The sequence below is a fragment of the Centrocercus urophasianus genome, unplaced genomic scaffold, assembly GCF_019232065.1.
Source record: "Centrocercus urophasianus isolate 14NV4802_14NV808 unplaced genomic scaffold, USGS_Curo_1.0 seq_12, whole genome shotgun sequence".
NCBI lineage: Eukaryota > Metazoa > Chordata > Aves > Galliformes > Phasianidae > Centrocercus > Centrocercus urophasianus.
Window position 1 is genome coordinate 14,114,014 of NW_024884364.1, and position 14,029 is coordinate 14,128,042.

A 14,029-nucleotide genomic window follows, 5' to 3' on the forward strand; every position below is an offset into this window, starting at 1 on the left:
TGACTCCTCCAATTTATACTGAAGATTAAGGGTATGCAAATATGAATAGTCCCATCGGAAATGTAATTTATTTACAAAGCACTGAAAAAGTAATGCTGAAACTCATTTGAACAGTCATTAATACTTTATTTCAGTGTTTAGTTTAGTTTAGTTTTGTTTTCCTTTTTTTTATTATTATTATTATTATTTTTTAATTTGCTAGGTAAAGGAATTTTAGTGCCAAATTTGCAATTCTTTACTGTTTAGAATCATCCACATTACCAATTTTTTTTTTTTTTTTCTTTTCTCTAGGACATTGGCTTGGTTGTAGGATTTATTTATCTGGCCAGACATTCTTGCCACCTTACCCAGAACTCCACACATGTAAAAAGTTGTTTTAAAAGGAAGTCAGTCCATGTGAGTATGAATAAAGATCTCAACCACTCTATAGATAGGTCAGCATATCAATGTTTTTTTGGAGAGGACGTGTAACTTATTAACTTGGGTTACATCAGGCACCGTTTTTTCTTTTGAGTTACTTTTTCTTGTCACTAACTCCTTCTTGACAACATTTCAAAGCAGCCAAAATGTTCTCTTGACCCTAAGGGAAACACAACTAGTGAGGAAACCTCTTATTTTATTCTAGCGTAGATTAGTTAGATGCTGCCAATAGGTAACTCTTCAAAAAATGAACTGCAATGCGCTGATAAGAATCTTAGGAGCTGGAGTAGCTCAGCTGAAGTAAACAGCATAAGGTGGTGAAGTTGTTCTTGCGAGTGACCCATTTGGCTCATATTTTCCTTTGTGCATCTTTCAGTTTAATGAAACTGAAAATATTTAATCAAAGTTGCATTAGGAAAAAATCAGCCACTCTTCCCAGTTTTGTGTCATCAGCAAACTTGCTGACAGTGCACTCTATTCCCTCATCCAAGTTGTTGATGAATAGATTGAATAGTATGGTCCCAGTACCGATCCCTGAGGGATTCCACTAGACAAGGCCTCCAACTAGACTCCTTCCCACTGATCACAGTTTCCTTCAGCCAGTTCACAATCCACCTCACTACTTGATTGTCCAGACCACACTTCCTCAGTTTAGCTGCAAGGATACTGTGGGAGCTGGTGTCAAATGCTTTACTAAAATCGAGACTGACCACGTTCACTGCTTTACCATCATCTATCCACATGGTTATGTCTTCATAAAGACATATTTTATTTTGACAGGCTACCTGTTATGTCAATTAAGCTAATGAAATTCTCTCCTTAGACATTGGCAGTAAATCAGAAACACATCTGATTTCAAGACAGACCTGCAGGAGCAAGTCAGAATTACTTTCCTACTATCCTGATCTGTTTTCATAAATGTTTTTAAAGCACACTGATGTTGAGAAAGTTCCTGCCATTGTATTGACTAATCAAAGACTACTAATACTGCTTGTCAGAGCCTTAGTTACAATATAGCCAAATATAAATATTGACATTTGATAATTTTCGCTTTCTTTAGCAGCTTTGTGTGATTTTTGAAGACATTCTACTGCGTTAGGACACCATTTTGCTAAGTATCCTCCTGTATTCAGTACAGAGGAGATTGTTTTGGAATTGAGTTGTATTGAGCTACGGACTGTACTCCCACTTCCAGCATTCTTAGCTATTTGCTTATCTCAGCAATTTATTTCTGATCTATTCTTATTTATTTTATCAGTGTGAAATGATAAATGGCTTTGCTGCCAGAGATTCCATTTGCGTATGAATTCTTTACTTTCATTTCCTAAGTTTGATTTATGACTTGCTGTTGAACCTTATCATTTTGCCTTGTACTAACTGTGAATTTGAAATAAAGCTGTAGTAATTTGTCATCTTTTGCTACATAAAGCTTTCATTTGTTGTGAAATACATAGCCTATAGACTGACAGTCCACTCCGCCAACTAATGACAGCTAATGAAGCTAATGAATAGCTCTAAAGTCTGTGTGTGCAAATACAGGTCTCCATCATAATGGCTGTGCTGGGTTTAAACTTAGAAGGAGTTCCTAAATGAGAGGAAATGTAGAGACGCTTTTATAAGTCATGTGCTTGCAGAGAGCACCATTTGCCAATTTTTCTTGGCTGCAAAATACCCAGCATATGAGAAAAAATTCACCATAAACTCCATGACAAAATTTCTTTTATATGTTTGATACAAAAATGTTTTCTTTGAAAAGAGCAAAAATTTGGTCAACCTAAAAACTTTTCCTACATAAGTAAGAAAATGAGTTGCTTAAATATTACAAATAGCAAAAATCACTGCTGTAAATACTGTAATGCAGCATTTATATAAAGCTGTTTTGTACAGCTTTATATAAATGCTGCATTAAAAAAGCAACACACAAAAGAAAACAAACACCAAAAAAAGAAAACAAAAAAAACCAAACCAAAACGAAAACCCACCAAACAACAAATCTCTATGCTGGAGAGGCATCATTACATTTTTAAAGTCAGAACCTTTCTTTCAAGAGTATGTTCCTCCGTGTTAACCTCTGTTTTATCCTAAGAAAATTTATTCTGTGATTTCTTTTTGATTTCTTATTTGGATGGGCTTTACTATTAGGCTTATTACTTTGATAATAAATTGCATAATAATCTGGAAAAGCAAGGCCAGACAAACAGAATGAAGAACAGGACAAAAATACTGGTCCGTTCATCTAAAAATCTGAGATCGTCATCAATATTTTATAACTTTAAACTCTGTTAGAAAGGATTTTGTAGAAACAAAAGTCCTTGAGAAAACTTTGCTTAGTAAGCAGGTATAGAATTAAGAGAAAATAATTTGTTATAGCAGCTATTATTGACCCTCTTACTGAACATAATTATTTCAGAAGTTCTGTATATTTTAATGGTATTTTATTCAGCTATAAAGCAGTCAGAGAAAATGATACAGATTTATTTGGAAATTACTATCCATTCAGTTTTTGAACAGCAGTTTTCACTTTTGTTGTATTTGAGATCTTTGTTCCTAGCTGTATACCAGCACGTTAAAAAATGAGAAGGTATTTACAGATTTCCAGCACTGTTGCAGATTTCTCCTTCACATGCAGACAGTGAGCAGGCTTCTCTCCTACTTGTCAAAAATAGACTGTGAAAATCATAGGCTTCTTGCTGAAGCTTCTTTCTTGTGCCTTTGAAAAGGACTGAATTGGAACCTGTTAACTCAGTGACAACAGTAGCTGGAAGAGGAAGTAGAGTGCAAAAACAGACCCAAACCAGACAGGGAAACTCTTAACTGTGGTTTGCCCTTAAAATCATGCTGAAGTCATTCTTGAAGAGCCGTGACAGAGTACTACTGCGCACATGGCTTCTAATATATACCCCTTATGATCACTGTGCCCCAAAGGTCTGTACTTGAAGAGCAAGAAGCTCTCTGGTTCAGTATTCAGTAACCATGCATCCATGCACCATTGTCAAACTACTGCTAAAATTCAAAACTTAAAAACAAACAAACAAACAAACAAAAAAACAGAAAAATTCTCTTTCAGTGACTGGTTTTTTCTAAAGTTTTCAACACATCATTATGCTCTTCTCTAAAATGCAGCAAAACGTGCATTTTTTCCCTTTCTTCTCATTAGAAAAACATTTCAGTCAGTGGCAGTTCAGTTGAGGTGTACCTAGGTCTAGCACAGACATATTTACCATGTGTTTAGTTGAAAAAGAACCATGCTGGGCTTTTCAGTTGCACCAGATAATCCTCAGAGTAGCAAAGATGTTGTGCACATTTGGACAGGATTTTCTGCAAGGTAAGAGAACGAGGCTGATCAGATCTGACAGTGCCCAGTGGGGACAGGGTAAATTCTTGGACAAAAGTAGAAATTGAGAATTAGTTACAGCATAAACAAAGATTATGTCTTAAAGCACCTATCTGTTTTTCACCAAAACAGGTCCCTGGAGATGTTTCCCTTCACCTTTGTTAATCACATGCAAAGGACTGGAGTTAGACAAGCAGATAGCTGATCTTTGCTGGCCACAAGCTATTGCTTCAGGTCTGTACTGCGGTTGCTTCTTCAGCAAATCTGTTGAGCTTATTTCTTTATTTGCATTTAGTTCATTGCTACTATCTGTTGGATTATCTGTTTTGTTCTTAAAGAGTGCTAGGATATTTTTGATCCTGCATATTCCAGACATCTGGACAATATTAACCACAAACAATTTGGGTGCAGATGGCGATTTCCTTTTCCAGTTTTAGATTAATCCTATATATATTTTTTAATTAGGGTCACGTATGTCACATGTCACATAAATACCACAGGGAGACCTTCTGTCTGTGCCAGAAATGCTGAATCAGGACCACATTAAAGGAGGCTTTAATGACAGAGAGCACATGGCTTGCCAATGGGCAACAAGGCAATCAGATTCTGACTTTCGGCCTCTGCATGGGTCCAGCAGCCAGCCTGCCCAGAGCAGAGAACAGTCTGAGAAGAGGCACCAGGACATCAACTGATTCTGTTTTATTATTGCCCAAGATTTTACTTTGATCACTGATAACAATAAAAAGGGGAGGGGGAGGTTAAGGTCTAATTTAGGGGAGGAAAAAGGCTTCAACAGAAGCAGGTGTCATTGCAGTACAGGGAAGGTGCTAGACAGCATTTTATGATGTTTGCATGGCAGGTCTCTCCATACTATACTTGAATCTATTCTGTTAAGGTGTCAAGAATCTCAATCAGGTCTGATTTACCCTTCATGAATGTATTTTGGGATGGCACAAGAGGCATGCACATGCCATAAGAATTGTACATGAATGTATATGAAAGAGTTTGAAATGCCTGATAGTGTGGGATACAAATTTTGTGCTGGATCCTTATGATTATTTTTTTTTTCTGCTGGACCAATTTCCTTTTCCTGCATGGTTGTTTCTTGAGAGCAGTGCTGCAAGATACGTTGAACTTCTGCTTCCACTTATGAACTAAGAGGTTACATACAGGACGTCACAAAGGAATATCAAGCCTTAAGACCACATTAACGTAGAGTCTCAGTGTAATGTAGTCTCAGTGTAATAGTACAAAAAATTTACTTCTTAGCATAGCTGCTTTTTATCTTTCCTGTGGTCCTGAGTGGAAACCATTTACTCGCATGAAATCCCTCTGTCACCATGCCCTGAGTGCAACAGTTTTTCTCTGTACAACCACTAGCCTTTCTGGTATATTTCTATATTTCCCTCCTGAAGCGTAACATTGTAGGAGGGCTGGCACACATGCGTTTGTCCCCTGAATTCCCAGGAGGTGAACTGTAGGTATAGCAAAGGAACCATAATGAGGGTTTGCCTGAACACAAGCCCAGGTGTCTCTGCTGATGTGTGACCATATTGCTGCCAGGCATGCTTGTATTGAGCGAGGGGATCTGTGAAGGTCTCCCTGTGCCTATAGTCCTGCTGCGGGGTTAGCAGACTCATGGGTTTCAGTGTTCTGTCAGCGTGGAGAGCACTGCTGTCCTCACTGGCCTATCTTCCATAGCTGTAACAGCAGCTCTCCCTCCCTGACTCATATTTCAGATGAGTTGAGAAAGCATTTAAGAGTTTTAATGATGACAATAAATGATCCCAATGGAACTGATACGCAAATCTTTTTCTTTAGTACATTGCTGAATCAGGTTCTCAAGTCTCATTTCTGACCACAGTGGTAGAAACACACTTATACTGTCACTAGTCACTTCCTTCCACCAGACTGCAACTGAGAACAACTAATGCTCTCACGGAACACTGCGAGTTCTCCAGCTGAACATTTCTGTGCTTAGTAAATATGCTAGTCAGTTGCAAAGAAGAGTAATGAATCCTTAAATGTACATGAGAATGATTTATGGTATAATGTGAATTTACAGCCCATTACAGGAAATAATTACATTCCACTAATTACAGAATTTAATAGTCACTCCAGCCTAGCAAGCAGCAGTATGAGCAAGCAGATTTGCAGCAGTGCAATCAGAAATGTGAACTACAGGAGAAGCAGGAGAATTTAACTGAAAATCAGGTGGCCTTTAATCCTACCTCATTTCAGAGATTTATTTTTTGAAAAATTTGTTTTTTTTTTTTTTTTTTTTTTTTTTTTCTGGTCAACTTTTCTGAAACTTAAAGGAAATGGAATCCTTATGGAGACTGACTCAAAATGTATTAAGATTTTTGCTTAATCAGTCTTTAACTCCAGCATGTCCAGCATATCCAGCTGATAAGAATTCTTTGGGAGGAATAAAAAACCTTAACTGCATCATGGCTGGCTTTTGTGTTGGGATGTGTTTAATCAAACAGAAAAATCAACAAGGCAAATTTTGGTTTGAGAGAACAGCATCTAATGGGAAGAGGAGCATGTTAACTGAAATGAAGAATTTTATCCAGCTTGTGCTATATTATTTGTTGGTCTGAGAGCAGTGCAGTGGGAAAAGCCACTCACTGTATGTATGTGTTCTATTTAACCTTCAAAGTGGCTCTTGTGGTTTTTAAGAATAGCCTGTTGATAAATATTCATTCTATGTTGGATTCAGGAAAGTAAAAACATCTTTCACTGACCAAAAAAGTTTGAACTTAACAAGATTCAGATGGGAAGAGCAGATTGTAAGCAAATTGTCAGTCAGTGGGCATATAATGAGAGTGTGTTGCAAAACTGTTATTTTCGTATGTGTGCATGTTCCAGAAGAGATGTTAAGTGACAATGCTGTCCAGAGTTGATGAATTTTCTGGGAGAGTGAGATAACTGCAGGAGCACAATCAGTTAAATAAGGGCTCATTTAAACACAACTACAGCTTTTCCTTCTGTAACTTTTCAAATTCAGATCAGTATGAAACCAGAAATGCAGAGCGTCAGCTAGTAGTCGATACTAGATTCTCTTCTCATATTCACAGGGTTGAAAGGGATGCTCTTGATCTCAACAAGACATAGCAGACAAGAAACGTAGTTTCTTTCAAAAGCATAGAACAGCAAAAATCTTTGTTTGTGTTTCAAGTCATAAGAATTGTGTTAAAAATTAAGTTCTTCGATTTGTTCTGTTTGTTTTGCAAAGATCTAATCTGAAATTAGAATTGTGTTACTTTTTTTCCCTTTCTCTTCTTGAACATTTTGTTAATTTGAGATGGTACTTTTTTTACACTGTTATTTTGGAATGAAAATACCCATGCTTCAGTGGCACTGGGCCTCACTGTTTAGTCCTAGCCAAGCTGGTTGATCTAAATATCTTTCATGGAGGCTTACAGACTGACATCATATAAGCTGATAGATTTCTCTCAATAAAATGCACACCAGCATTTTGAAAAACTGATTGTTCTTCTATCACAGCACTGTATTACTTCTTGAACTTGAATCTAATGTTCTGGATTTTTAACTCAGGTCCATCTCTATTTTGAATTATGTGATAAAGAAAACTGAAGGAAGGTAGAAGTGGAATCATATTGTTTTACCAAGGAAACGGTCAATAGCGATTTGAGGGGTTTGTTTGTTTAGTTAGGGATTTGGTTGATTTTTATGCTGCTTTCTTGGACTATATAAAAGGAGATTTTTTTTTCTGTGTCAGAAGGAAAGATGTCTTGGTAATTGTGTAGAAAGCATGCCTATCAAAAAAGTAAAGGAAATTCTATTTTGTTCATGTCTGTAAATGTCATGGATCTAACTTCAAAGGAATTGAAAAAGCATGAAAGCAGCATTAGGTCCACAGTGTGTGTGTGTGTATGTGTGCGTTTACTACCCTCCACATTCTATTTGTCTTCCAGAAGTCTTCACTCAGCATTCTCTGCCACCTTCTACATGCCTAACCTTCTTGCCTGAACGTTATCAAATAAGCACAATTGTCAAAAATTATCTACCTATAATTTACAGTTAATGAATCCTATTAATACAATTCTGTCACGTCCCATGATTTATAGATTCTATATGAAAAATATACTAATTTCCTTTTCTACCTGCTAATATATACACATGCTGAAAAGGCTGCAGTTTTCCTTCTGCACTGTCTAGCATTGTAAATTTTGGAGGTTGGCTGTTTGGTTTGGTTTTGTGTTTGGTTTTTTTTTTTTTTCCTTAAGGAGCCTTTCAAAAAAGAAGTAAAAATGGTGCATAGAAATCGGGAAGGTATTTAGTTGTAATTGAATTTCTGTTTTTTAAAGTCTAATGTTATCTTTACTAATAGCTATACCTTTCCAGGATTAAAAACAAAACAAAACAAAAAAAACAAAGACAAAACAAAAAAAAAATAAAAAAATAAAATAATAATAAAAAAAAACAAAGCAAAAGTGGCTTGGTTTCTACCTCTGTTTACAGTCTGATTGCATAAAAATTCAATATACTTGAATAAACATGTTTATTCACTTAAATAAACATTTGCAAAACAAAAAGGCCAGATCCTGAGTTTCCTAAAGTAATTTGAAGTAGTAGTTTACACCATCTGGCCATAGATTGGCAGTTCATGACTACCTGGTGCTTGAAATTGAGACTGCTTGTAATGACAAGCATGGAAGGCCAAATAAGATTATCACAGTACAATGTAACTTTACCACAGACTTCCAAACTGTCATTTTGGTATGCCGAACTTTAGAGTTCTTGATATCAAACTCTTTATATTCATTTAGTGCTCCATGTGATAAGCTCCACCTTCTTCTTTTGGCAGATTGTGCAGGTGCTCTGACCAGGACAGCCATTTAATCATACTCACAGCCAATCTTTTAGAAGACAAGCCTTTGATGATTGCATACTATCAAACCAGAGTTCAATATTAGAGCAGCATGGACACACAGTTATTAATCAAATATTAATTAATTACATTTATGAGAATTACTTTCTTTCTTTTGTGATCTTATTCTTAAACCTCTACTGCAAATGTAACCACATCCGCAGGTCTTGTATTATCATAATATATGTTACCAGATCCTACTTCTACTCAAGAATGATTTGATGTTAATCTCTTATATTAATGTTCTTTGTACTATTTTGTGGTAAGACTCAGAGCTGCTGTGCCTGAAGCTCTTCACAAATGCATATTTGTTTGTGCTCACACACACAACAAATAGAACCACAAAAACACATAAGGATTTTTTTTTTTCCAGATTCTAGAGCTATATAAACATGGGCCAGAGACTTAGCAGGTTTAGAGTTCAGTTTTCTTTTAATATTTACTGGAATGTATGAGGATTTTTCAATGTGTAAGTAATCAGTAGTAAAGTAAATTTACAGTAAATCTGTAACTGATTTCAGAAGATCTCTCTACACTTTCATAGGTAATGACTCTTGGAAAAAAGGTCCTTATGTAACCTGCATCTTTAATTAATGAAGGTAAAAGCAGAGTGTTGGTGAAGGCAGAGATGTTATTGACTGAGAGAAGGACTTTAAGAGGGCCTTGAATTGTTTCTTATTGTTTATTGCCTATAAGGCTTTTTTCTTTTTTTTTTTTTTAATTCTGAAACTTTTGGTTGTGTATTTGAAAATATACTTACTTACAGAACTTCTTTTACTCTTTCCTGTGGTCACAAGCTCAATCAAACTGAACTTTCAGTAGACCTGAGAAAATTCATTCTCAGTGCTCATTCAACCTTACTTTAGGAATGGAAGTTAAATTATTAGCTGGTTTCATATATACTTCCAGGCAAGCATCAGATGGTCAGTATAACTTCACTACTCTGACAAATAAAAGAGGTCCAAGGACTATTTTCCTGTGACTAGATCAATTGTGTCAAATAACTGCAGACCTCTTGGCTCCTCTGGCTCCATGCAGTGTGTTATGTCCCTGACACAGTATTTGTACATATATGTGTGCATTCTTTTCTTTTCAGTCCAAAGTGATGTTTACATAGTGTGAAACTCATAGACGGTGTGTGCATGCATGTGTGTGTGTAGGCAACTAACTTCCCTCTCTGGGCCACAAGTATTTGGGCAACTTTTACAATCAATTTCTGTGGGGAGGGTATGCACAAATTATGAATATAAAGCTTTTTGTTTGTTTGTTTATGAATGCACACAGTAGCCCTGACTAATGAACTGCTAGGCTAAACATTAATGTGCTCATCGCTCTAATGAAATGCCTGATGGGGCTTTACCAACCAGGCAGCCATCAATCAAGTGATGACAGGTCAGTCTCCTCTGCTTCTTAGAATGAGCAGATCCTCTTGTATTGTTGAATCCCCCATCTTCTGGGGATCTATTTCTTTTACCTTATAGTTTTATATGTTTTTCTATATGATTTTTCCTCTTAAAGTCTTGAGCTGCTCAATGCTCATATCTCAGAAATTAGACAAATCTCAGCTGAGGAACACAGCACCAGCTTACCAATGCAGATGATCATCTGGAGCAGTACTAGAGCTTGTTCTCAGCTCTGTTTTCCTCAGAAGTACAGATAAAGGGCTCCCAAGGCTGGGCTTGCTTTGCATGGAGCAGATAGAGGCTACCAACATCTTAATTTATTCTCCTAGCTTCATTGAATTTCCCATGAGTTTCTTTGGTTAGTTTATGCTTCAGATCAGGTGGTGATTTCCTTGCACTACAGGAGGAAACCTGACAGACAGTGCCTGAAGGCTGGTGCACGTTGCAGGCTTTTGAAACAGTTATGTGTTGGAGAAGCTAGCTGTTTCTCCTGTAAATGGAAGTCTTTATTCTCCAGGATGCAGCATTGAATTGCGATTGCATGCTACAGTATCAGTCCTGTAATCTTCTAAAGGACAGTTTATCCCACAATGATTATTTCTGAGGAATATTCAGTTTGATAAATGATAATTTGTCTGCTGTTAAATTTGTGCTATAATTGTATTGTTATTACTTCATAACATTTTAAAATTCTCTTTGTCTGCTGATTTGTGCCAGATCATTTTTTTCGACTCTCCTTTCTCAGATGCCCTACTCTTGAAATCTGAAACACATGTATGCAAGCTATTGATTATCTCAAAAATCCATTATTACTAGGTAGATTTCAGTAGCATTACAGCTGAGGTTGGCAAACAAATGATGAATTGTCCTCATTAAACACTGTTCCTGTAAATTTTGTTCCAGACTTTCAGAGATTAAATCTAGGATTCAAAGCTAGAGTAAAGGAAGACTGGAAAGAGTTAAGCCTTCCCTGGCTCAGAACTACAGCCCAGATAGTGATTAAGACAGAAATTATTCTCCAAAGTTTCTGAAGGTTTTGAGGTTCCTTTGTTTACTGATGCCTGGATAGGGTAAAGGCCTCAGATTGCTTTGGTGTTATATGAAGCATGTCTTCCACATACAGCAGCATGGAAGAAACTTCTGGCAAAAAAAAGAAACTTGCAAGGCAAATTGACCAAATTCCTTACTGCTCTGCAGGGATTCTGCTATAAATTTTCTTAGTATTTGAGTATTCTTATATTACACTGGAGTTTTTAGTACATTTTAAATGATTAAGAACACCTTTATTACTGTGGGGCTGGAATTTAGCCCTCAATGGAGTTCATAGAATTATTGTCATGGAATGGTGTAAGTTGAAAGGGACCTTAAACATCATCCAGCTCCAACTCCCTGCAGTGGGCAGGGCTGCCCCCCACCAGCTCAGGCTGCCCAGAGCCCATCCAGCCCAGCCTCAGAGACCTCCAGGGAGGGGGGAACCCACATCTTCTGTGAGCAGCTTGTGCCAGGGCCGCATCGCCTTCTGAGTAAAGAATGTAATCCTAACTTCTAGCCTAAATCTCCATTCTCTTACTTTAAAGACATTCCCTCTTGTCCTGTAACTATTAGAATGTGTAAAAAGTCATTCTCTTTTCTGTTTGTAAGTTCCCTTCAGGTACTGGAAGGATGAGTTGAAGGAATAAATGTTTATTTCCCCAAATCTCGTTCATGCTGGGTAGTGAGTTGCAAGTTGTGTCCTCATGAATCTGCCAAGGCTAGCACAGTGCCCTGACACACTTCTGCAGCTTGTGGGAAGTGAAGTTTGGATGGAGCTGTCAGCTCTCTTGGGAGCATTTTGTACACAGGGCACTGAAACTGCAGCTCTGATGCTGCACCACACTGCCTGGTGTTGGATCATGTTAATGTCAACTACCTTGGTTTTGACTGAAAAATGTCAGCATTGCATCCAATATTGGAGGTATTTTTTGATAACCTGAGGGCTTTGGAAGTACTAACCATTTTAAATTTTGTTTTAGTCTGCTGCCATTACATGATGAGATGTGATACTACTTCCCTGCGTAGTGCTGCTGCGCTGTTCTTGAGGCACTTTTAAAAGCCATGGTAGCTGGACTGCAGACAGAGTGAGGTTTAATGAAAGTTTATTTTAGACACAATGCCAGAAGAGGAAATTTAAAAAGTGCAATTTCTTTCAGTCTTCTAAAAGAAATCTACTGACTGGGACTTTTCCTTCTTGATTTACTGCTATGGTTGTTTCTCTGTAGGTCTTGATAGGGCAGCTCTGTCTGCAAAATCAGACTCCCACTGACACTTGTTAGCTGAGGGGAGAAAGTAAGTCTCCCAGTGTGGAACAAGAGAGCCAATGCTCTCTGCACAGCAAGAGCTGAGCATCTGTAGTGACACGTGCTGGGTGCAGCGGAAGTGGAGACCCTATAAGTGATGCAGTGTTGCCAAGGTGCATAACATGGTTGTCTGCCCACAGACAGCTCACAGTGCTTAGGGAGCACAGGGATGAGGGTGGGAGGTGATCAAACCAGCCTTGATAGCTTAAATCGTTCAAGGATTTTTAGATTCAATCACTGGCTGAAGCTTTCCCCTGTGTAGATATAAACACATCCTGATATGCTGGCTAACGGGGATTGACAGCTCTGTGTTTAGTCTCCAGTAAAATCTCTTCTTTATCCTCCTGAATATACCTTATAAAAGTGTCTTCATCTGTATACCATTATCTGCCAGGCGAGATACCGTTACATTCCCTTTTTTCCCTTGAGATAACGTTTCTTCTTAAAAGGACACAGTGGACAGGGTATCAGAGCTTACAGTACTGCTCTCCATGACTGCATTGTGCTTCGATAACCTATCTCCCAGCAGCTTTCTCAGCTGAACAGCTGCCAGGACCCTGCCAGAAATCCCCTTCAACACCAGGCCTGCCTCCCGCTGCACGCCCGCCCATCCCGCCATGGGGGAAATAACAGTGTGCCATCCATGTGGAGATAGAGTCACCTTGGAGGATTTGTGCTGCCTTCACTTTTTTTTCCTTGAAAATACTGTCTCATGCACACAAGCCTATTATGGAGATCTATATTTTTTTTCCTGAATGACTAGCAAGCCGCAATTTGGTTTCACCTACATTGCTGTCAGAAATAGAAATGTTCTTGATGCAAATCTTAACCTTAAACTGACTTGAAACAAAATGTAACAGTTCAGAAGAACAGCAAATACATAGAAAAAGAAATATTTTGCTAAAGAAGTGACTGTCTATAGTTATATGTAGAAGTTTATAGAAGTATAGAAATATAGAAGTTGTAGAAGTTTATGTGTATATTTATTTGGAAGAACTGTACATATATTATCAAATGTTAACCAGCCTTTATTTAGTAGATTATTCCTTTCTACTTGTGGTTTTCATCAATCTTTATCCAAAACCTTGATTTTAACCAGGAAAGCCTAAAATAGAATTTTAATTTTGCCATTCAAGCTTACAATTTAACAAGAGTCGGACTTTCCTATGACCATCGTATCTGGGGAGAGAGGGGAAGAGAGGAACTTGCTTACTTAAGGGGAAGTTTTACTATCAGTTAGTGAGTTATCTTTCTGGGCTTCAAATCATCCTGAATGACGGGACTTCTCCTGAATGACTTCCCACTCATCTACAGTCGTACTATGTCAGAGTGAAAGAATCTTCTCATTTTCTCAGTTCCTCATACATTTCTCAATTTTATGTTAACAATGAACACTTGAACAAACTGACACACAAACAAAAAAGCTACCGGTAAAACGAGACTGTATGCAAAGAAGCTATGGCTGCAAAAAAGTTGGTTCAACTCTTCTAACTGTTTAAACCCCTCTGTTTCTAGGACTTTATTGCTTAAAAAATCTATAAAGGTCAGTATGTAGCTCCTGAATTACTTTATTTTAGAGAATAGGATAGGATAGGATAGGATAGGATAGGATAGGATAGGATAGGATAGGATAGGATAG

The 14,029-nt window shown here is 37.6% G+C and overlaps 1 long non-coding RNA gene across 2 annotated transcripts in view; it reads left to right on the forward strand.

Moving 5' to 3' along the window:
• The window catches only part of LOC122156342, a 113,372-nt gene that overhangs the window by 86,843 nt on the left and 12,500 nt on the right, over positions 1–14,029 (forward strand). For both annotated transcript variants that reach the window (XR_006167447.1, XR_006167446.1), the window contains exons 2-3: positions 292–396; positions 3,887–3,988. This is a non-coding gene — a long non-coding RNA (uncharacterized LOC122156342). The remainder of the gene's footprint in view (positions 1–291; positions 397–3,886; positions 3,989–14,029) is intronic.